Source organism: Alligator sinensis, unplaced genomic scaffold (assembly GCF_000455745.1).
Source record: "Alligator sinensis unplaced genomic scaffold, ASM45574v1 scaffold680_1, whole genome shotgun sequence".
In the NCBI taxonomy this organism is placed as follows: Eukaryota; Metazoa; Chordata; order Crocodylia; family Alligatoridae; genus Alligator; species Alligator sinensis.
In genome coordinates this window covers 1,048,117-1,056,529 of record NW_005842508.1, presented here as the reverse complement: position 1 = coordinate 1,056,529, position 8,413 = coordinate 1,048,117, and positions in this window count along the sequence as shown.

Sequence of the window (8,413 nt, the reverse complement as noted above, 5' to 3'; positions counted from 1 at the left end):
CCCATAGATCAGGGCTGCCAATTGGTGGCCCATGGACCACAGCAGCTGTCTCTCTTGCTGCCATGCAACAGGGAAGGGACTAGAGGGGTCTATGTGCCATCTTCACAGGCCATGCAGTAGGGAAAGGAGGCCACATACCACTGACAGGGGGTGGAGGTCTGCCTCCTGCCTGTACAGCCGACACATCTGGGGGTGGGAGGGTTGCATGCCACCAGCACAGCCTACATGGCATGAGGGGCAGGGCCATTAGCACAACTATTGGACAGTGGAGCTGATCCCAGAGAGGCAGCCCCCACAACATGTGGTGGATCATGCAGAGTGCACGGTAGGCCCCAGGTTACACCAAAGTTAAATAGCCCTGCCAACGATCATGTTGTCTTAATGTCTTCTTATTCTTCTGGCCATCTTCTGGGCTTTTCTGTAGTTTGTCTATATTTTTTCTTAAAGAATAGTGACCAAAAGTGGACACAGCTGAGGGCCTCATCAGTGCCAAGTAGACTGGAATAAATTCACTCTCACCTCGTGTATATGTTCCTGCTAACAGAGAAGAACTGAGACCATTTATATCTGGGTGGTTCACCACCCATTTAATTTGCAACAGGTTGCTGAATTAAGGATGAGCCACCCAACTGTTTGCTGTGGCTTTCACTTTAAAAGGCACTGCTTTTCCACTCAGCAGGAGTTCATGAGCCTTCCTACGTCTCTTATAGCACCCTTTGAAATAAAAGCCACAGCAAACAGCATTGCATTAGTTCAGCACCACTGTGGCCAGCAGTTTTGTATTCTCTGGTTGCTTTGCAAACCCTTACAGGAGGATAAGGAACATAACAGTGCAAAGCATCCAGGTTATACTGTATACCACACAATTAAATTAGTCTTTTTTCTTTTGCAACAGCATCACACTGCCGTTAATTTAGCTTGCAATCACTATAACCCACAGATCATGTTCTGCCGTATTGCTGCCAAGCTAGATATTTTTCACCTCTTCTGACACTATTCATTGCAAAGACCAACTTCTGTTCTCAGTTATACTGGATTATATCTGGCACAATTTCACTGACTACGACTGAGCTATGTTGTCTTTAACTCCAGTATCCCAGAGAGGATTTGACTCTAAATAAATTAGAAGTTGGCAGTCAACTCCAAAGTTGTTCAGAATTTTTTCAGTAAAACATTTTCATTAAAAACATGACCATTCATAGAACTCCAAATACTCTGTCAATAACAACTTAGAGGCGAGAACATTTCAGCAAATCAAAGGTATGGTTCTTGTGTTGGGTTCATGGTCGGAACCTAGGATTTCAGGGCCATCAACCAGGCTGGGACCTCCATTCTTACTGTCCCAGAGCTGGGAATTTGAATGTCGGGGGACAGCACGTTCTAACCAGCGTTCTTTATGCTTCGAGGTCCCTACTACACAGCCAGGAAGCGTCAAATCCTAGAAATCCTAGCACATACTTTCAGGGTCTCCACTTCAGGACAGCTTCAACAATCAGGCTGCCAAGTCAGTCACTGTGGAAGGCATGCCTTAGTGCTTCAGACCAATGCAGCCAGGGAGCTTCTGAATTAAACTGAGATTTTTGCCAGTTTTATGACTGCCATTATCTATTATCAAGTATATCAATTACACGCAGCAGCTGCAAGAACCCAGGAAGCATACTGCATTTTCTCCTGCTATGGAGAAAACAGGACAACACACCCTGGAATATAATATGCACCTTGTTTTTAATAGAATGAAGAAAAAAGATTTACCCTGAGTTATGGCTGTCTTGAACAGGGACAGAGCCTAATCTTCAGATGACCCACCTTCCCTTTTCTGCTTAACTAAAGCTGAAACCCTAGCTGTTGCTGAAAACTGGTCTCATGGGGTGGTTCAATGATTTTGAAAAGAGCTAAAGCATCTCCAGGGCTGTGAAATAGAAGAAGAGGCATGGGGAGCAGTTATCACTGTCAGGCAGCAAAATTTCCCTAAGAAATATGATCTTGATATGAACATCAAGACATGGAGATACTCATTAACACCTCTGGAGCAAAGAGCAATGGGGCATTGAGTCAAGGGGCTCCTTTACCTGCCTGAAAATTAATGCAATGGGGGCTGTATTGGGGAGCAGGAATCAAAGCAGGGTGCTTATATACTTGACAGAAAATCAGATTTCCTGCTTCATACATGCACCTTAATTCTGGGGGACTGTTTTTGGAGGAAGATGTTAATGCTGTATATGATATAGGACAGTATTTCCTTTCAGGACCAAACACCATGTTTTGGGGTTTCAAAAATGATTTTTTTGTAATTTCTAGTTTGCAAGAATTTTTGAAAAACTGCAATTCCTTATGAGATCCAGCCTTTCAGCCAACTCCTGGCAGGACTTGGACCCAAAGCCAGAATGAATTCCCTCTTTGAGCAGGGGATGAGGCGATGAGGGTGTAATTAAGGTTGCAGTTCTCACTAGGCAGGGTTTTGCTTTGTGTTGCGTACACATAAACAGCCCAATTCTGGGACAATATAAATCAGTTGATGCAAGACTGTCACATTGTGCTGTACACATTGCTTCAGCATTAAATTCTTACTTGTACCCTCAGTGCAGTACATTTTTTTCAAGCTATTCAGAAGCTAAAATGCTCAAGGCATTACAGTCTTCTACTACAAGATTGTGGGTTAGTGTCTAGTTCCTAAATTACTAGGCTTTAGTGCTTTACCCCTCAGGAAGCAGTTGCTATTAGTTTGAATTCCAGCTTCAGGGTGGTGGGAAAATAGAGCCATTCTCATTTAAGAGGAGAGTAAATTCCTGCTTTGTGCATGTGGGGATTTCAAACTCTTTAGGACAAGGCTGTGAACCCTTCAGTGTCACTGGTGAGCAGTTATTCACAAAGCCTAGATTGCTTGCCCTGCAGAAGGAGCAGTGAACACACAAGCACTGCCCCAGAAGCAGACCAAGGGACAATTTGTGGCTCAAGACAGTCGCAATTCTTCTGTCCCTTCTGGGGGGAAGAGTTTCTTCATCCTTGGAATGGAGCACTTTACACCCCTATGCCTCCAAACAGTTAGTTTATCCCTCCCATTTTGTAAATCTTAGGGTTTTATGCTGCTATCACTGTAATATCTGAACACTTTTCAGTCATTTCCCTAGCAGTAGTGCACTTGGCAACTTTAGGGAAGCATGAGGGAATAGAGATGTTGTTGGGATAGGACTTACAGGGCACAGCTACATGTGCTGCACCACGGTGCAGTTGTTATTGAGCCATCATTTAGTATTTGCTTTAAGAAGTACTAAGTGATGGCACAGTAGTAACAGCTGTTACTGTGCTGTCACACCAGCCCAGTTATTTTTAGCAGCTACGTCATCGTACTATTGCGCTATAGTGAGGTAGCTCATTGCTATGGCAATGTAGCATTTGTGTCACTGTTTGTGTTCCCCAACACCATAGTGATGAGCTACATAGTGCATTGCTTTGGTGATGTAGTGTCATGTGTAGACACAGCCCCTATGTGTTATGTGGATTTGTGTCTCTGATACGCCCAAGATGCAATTCAAAAGGAAAATCAATCTCTGTGCAAGAAATGTGGTAATCTTATACTTCAGGGCTTCAGCTTGGCTGCCTGTAGGGGATAGAAATGATTCTTTTTTCTCTTAATGTATCATTTGATTCTTGGGTTTGATTTTTTTGTGGGGGGAGGAGTCGGGGTTCTATTTTTCACTTTCCTCTGAATCACCGGACATTGGATATGGTAAGAGGTGGGATTTTGGCTAGGGTGCACTGGTTGCTCCTTCTGGTACTTAGAAACCTTTCAGGTGCTTGTCTGAAGGGTCATGTCTATATGCTTAGGGTCAAACCATCACCAGATCAGGGCTCAGGAAGGAATGATTCCCCCAGGGCAGATTAGTAAGCATAGTTGCTGAGGATTTTGCTTTCCTCTGTCACTCAGGGCATTGTCCTTATATTGGACCAGCTGAACAAATTTTACCTTAACAATTCCTTTGCTTTGTCAAGGGCCTGTGTCCTACAGCCTACATCCAAGACAATGCCCTATAACCTGTGGAAGGTTATAGGTTTTCTTTTATAGCCCAGTGTGTGGCTAGGGTGTATAAGAGAAGCCAAAGTTGACAGTCTGGATCCTTTCAGACAAATCGTTGTCTGCAAACATAGGGGTCTGGACTCACTGACCCGAGAGCCACTTTCCTGTCCTATGTTCCTACGTTAAAGTCCTCAATTGATTTTTAAGAGGAAATGTCTGTACCACATGCCCGGCCTTGCAGGGAGTATTGCTTTTAAACATGCCTCACCCACTCACTCCTCCACTCACCATCCAGACCCAGAAATGAAGTAGTGAAGCTGCTAATCTCAAGCTTGTGAAAGCAAGATCACAAGAGCAATGGCAGAGGGCACCCACAGAGCAGCTTTACCTCTGAGTTTGACACATGCAACCAGGAGAAGCAGGTAGGACATGCTTAAAAACAGCCTTCTCTGGGAGTGCTGAGAATGCAATGTAGACATACACAGAGTTTCTGGCCATATTCCCTTGTTGGCTGTTTGCTCATAGAGAGGAATGTTGGCCCAGCCATTCCGGTTTTTGCCCAGTCTCCAGTTTGATCACAAGGTGAGCAGAGCTGTGAAGGGGAATGAAGGGAGGTGTCTTCTTTATGGGATGTGGCCAACAAAGGTAGCTGGGACTAGTTGTGTGTAGACTTCACTGAAGACTACCTGAAAACATGGATATGGGCAAAAAAGCAGAACAGGGCCAGAAGCAAAAACAGAACAGGGCCAGTTGTTACAGTGGAAGTCAAAGAACAGCTGTGTGAGGTCCAATATTTAGATTTATTAAAAAATCTTAGTAAGTGGAACGCTGCAGCTACCAAGGAATTTCTGAAGAAGTATATAGCACATTAGTCACGTGTTCTGTTCTGCTTTTAACAGTTTTCTAGCACATCACAGGGCTTTTTTGGATTGTGCCACAAACCACTGGTGACTTTACAGAGTATTTGAACCATATTCCTCATTGATTCAAAGAAGATCATTCCTTTGCCTCACTAGTTCACCTATTAAGTGACCAGGAGCCTATTGAAGATAATACTAAGTGAGAAGCCCAATATCCTACCTAGGGGAGAATCTTTCTTTTGTAAGCTCTTGTCTGCAACAGCCTTAGCCGTATTGGGTTGACACCTTCCTTTAAAACCCATGACAACTGCATTCAATGGCTGGCAGAGGGTGCTGCTTCATTCTTCCCCACAAAGCTTGAACATTCCTCACTGCCTCCTTCACTAGTGACTCTTAATGGCATCCCAGCACGTCTATAGGTTGGGGAGTGTCCTTCTCAGCAGCTCAAAGGCAGAGAGGGATCTTGGAGTCATAATTAACTCCAAGATGAACATGAGCCGGCAGTGTAACGAGGCCATCAACAAGGCCATTCGCATCTTGTCGTGCATTAGCAGGTGCATGACTACTAGAACAAAGGACATGATACTCCCCCTCTATGCAGCACTGGTCAGGCCACAGTTGGAGTACTGTGTCCAGTTTTGGGTGCCGTACTTCAAGAGGGATGTGGGGAATCTCGAGAGGGTCCAGAGGAGGGCCACTCGCATGATTAGTGGCCTTTGTGATAAACCCTACCGGAGGAGGTTGAGAGAGTTGAATCTCTTCAGCCTTCACAAGAGATGGCTGAGGGGAGATCTTGTGGCCACCTATAAATTTATTAGGGGAGGTCAATGGGGAATAGGGGAAGCGCTGTTTACTAAGGCGCCCCAGCGAGTGACTAGGAATAACAGGTGTAAACTAGTCGAGAGTGGATTTAGATTAGATATTAGGAAGAAATTTTTCACAGTAAGGGTGGCCAGGATCTGGAATGGGCTTCCAAGAGAGGTGGTGCTATCACCTAGCTTGGAGGTCTTCAAGAGGAGGCTAGACAGTCACCTGGCTGGGGTCATCTGACCTCGGTCCTCTTTCCTGCCAGGGGCAGGGGGTCGCACACGATGATCCATTGTGGTCTCTTCCAACTCTACAATCTATGAATCTATGAATTTATGAATCTCAAGCCTCCAAGCCTAAAAAGTCTCTGCCACTATAGCCACACAGGGCCCCCTCGAGGAAATTCAGAGTATGCTAACAGAAGGAGATTTTCTGTTGACATAGCTACGTCACCTCACCAAGTGACTTAAGTCAAATTCATGAAAACCCTCTTCTTTTGCCTAGCTGTATCCAAACTGGAGGTTTTACTTCCATGGGTGTGTCTTTTTTCATGCCTCTATGCCTGCAAAAATCTGTAGTGAAGACTAAGAGATAAAATTGTGATAGGAGCTTGTAACACAACATTTGTTGTTATTCAGTTGCTTCCTTTCATAATTATTCCCCAATAAATTAATTGATGGGTACTTATTTTTAGCTCTTTGATCACAGACTATTAAATTGAATAGAAAATTGAGAGAGCTATACATTTGGGAAGAAAATAATATGACACATTTCACAAACTATTTAGGTTAAAGAACTGAATCCCACTTAAAATCTTTTTATTCAGCGCTACTCATCATGGTAATCCTTGTGCTACCATCAGGATTTCTAGACAATAATTCATTCTGAATGATTTCACGAAGTAAGGATCACTGCCTGGCCTCCCTTCCTGGAATTCTTAAAAGCACCAAAAAATGAAAGACCTACATCATGTGTTTTGAGAGAGAGCCCTAAGTAAAAGACAGTGTGTTAGTTTCATTATACCAGGAAAAGTCCTTTCAAAATAATTTCTTCCCCATTAGCTACTTCTCATCTGCAAGAGCAGCACATTACCCTATTGGGTATGCACAGGTAGCCATCACCTCTCCCATCCTGTCTCCAGCTCTGCTCTTTTCCTACTCTATTTTGCTAGAAGAGTAGGAATTAAAGTGCATTGATCCAATCATAAAAGATCTCCAAAATGTAAATTGAAGTGAAAATGTCGTGATTCTCAATTATTTTGTGACGGTACAAATATCTAGAAAATCAGGATCAGCACTTGACTGTTATAAATACTTAAGCTCTTTCTAAAAATTAGTAGGTCAGTGGGACTAGAATAGCACAATCAAACTGGGGAAAGTACAATTCTAAAGTTATATTTAAAGCCTCACCAAATTTCCAAGTGAAGGATATAGCAGCCAGGTATGCCCTCATTCCATCTTCAATTGTCTGTAAGTTCCGTTCTAGCCATGTTGGCCAACCTACAGTCCAATCCAAAGTGCACAATTATGGGAGACTCCACCACATGTAAGGGTGTAGCTAATTTAGCTGCACAATGGAAAGAGATCTGAAGATGCACATGGGCTGAATTATGTGCTCCAAAGGAGCCTTTGGCTCTTGCTTTGCAGAATTTATTAGTTGCTGTTGCACACATGGTAAGCTTTGCCGGAAGGAGCCCAGCTCTGAGGCACGTCAGCTTTCTAATGCTTTTAAGAGCTGTCGGAAAGTGACTTATTCCTGGTGCCCCCTAAGTTGCAATGGAAAAGGGCTCCCTCCTGGGGAGCATTGGCCAGGGTTTGAAAGTGCTGTCTAGTCAAATAGCTCTTGCTTATTGAATTTATTCACACAATTACCGTTGAGTATCCAAGGCTGTAGAGGAAAAATTGACATATTGTATTATTTGAGAAATAGTGTATGATCATGTAATTAAAGGCAGGAATGTAATACTTATGCACAAGGGCGGGGGACTGGGTTAATTTCAGTTTTTCCTGGCTAACCAAGGGCATTATTGTGTAACTTTAATATTCTCCTGATGGCCAGCATCTATATGGAATTCATATATTTGTTTATGATTTTTCTGTTAAATATTCACCCATCATACTCTGTGGCACAATAATTAAAAACATCATGTTAGCTGCCAATAAAAATATTTTTGTGATTTGGTAATTATTTCCAATGCTTGTGCTCCCCCCAGTTGCCTTCCTGTTATATAATGTATAAAGTTAATCTTGGTGATGGAAAAATAAAGTAGCAGGGAAGACTGGAAATCTTCCAATCACAAGAGCTGCTGGATTGGAAGCAACAGCCAATCTATCCCACCACATCTTCTAGGTGGTCACTATTTCCTCTATGTTAGAGATGCTTTTAATATTCATAACAGCTGTGGAATGAAGCATTGTGCATGAGAAGAAACCAACATAAAGTCTTTATGTTTCTCCATCAAACCAAAACTACTTTGCATTGAGTTACAAAGTGCAAACTCTAACCAATTTCCCAGATGGATTTAATTTCAACCTGACCTACTGCCAAGTGAAATAAATTTCCACTCTATTAGAAATCCACCCCATTCTTTCCATGCCATGCGCACAAGGACCTGCACACATAAGCAGCTCGCCTCAGTTGCATAATATAGGCATAAATCTACTACCCCTACTCACTTGAATAGTTTATTTGGGACGACCTGTAGGCAAGCCAGATTTGGTCTACAATACAG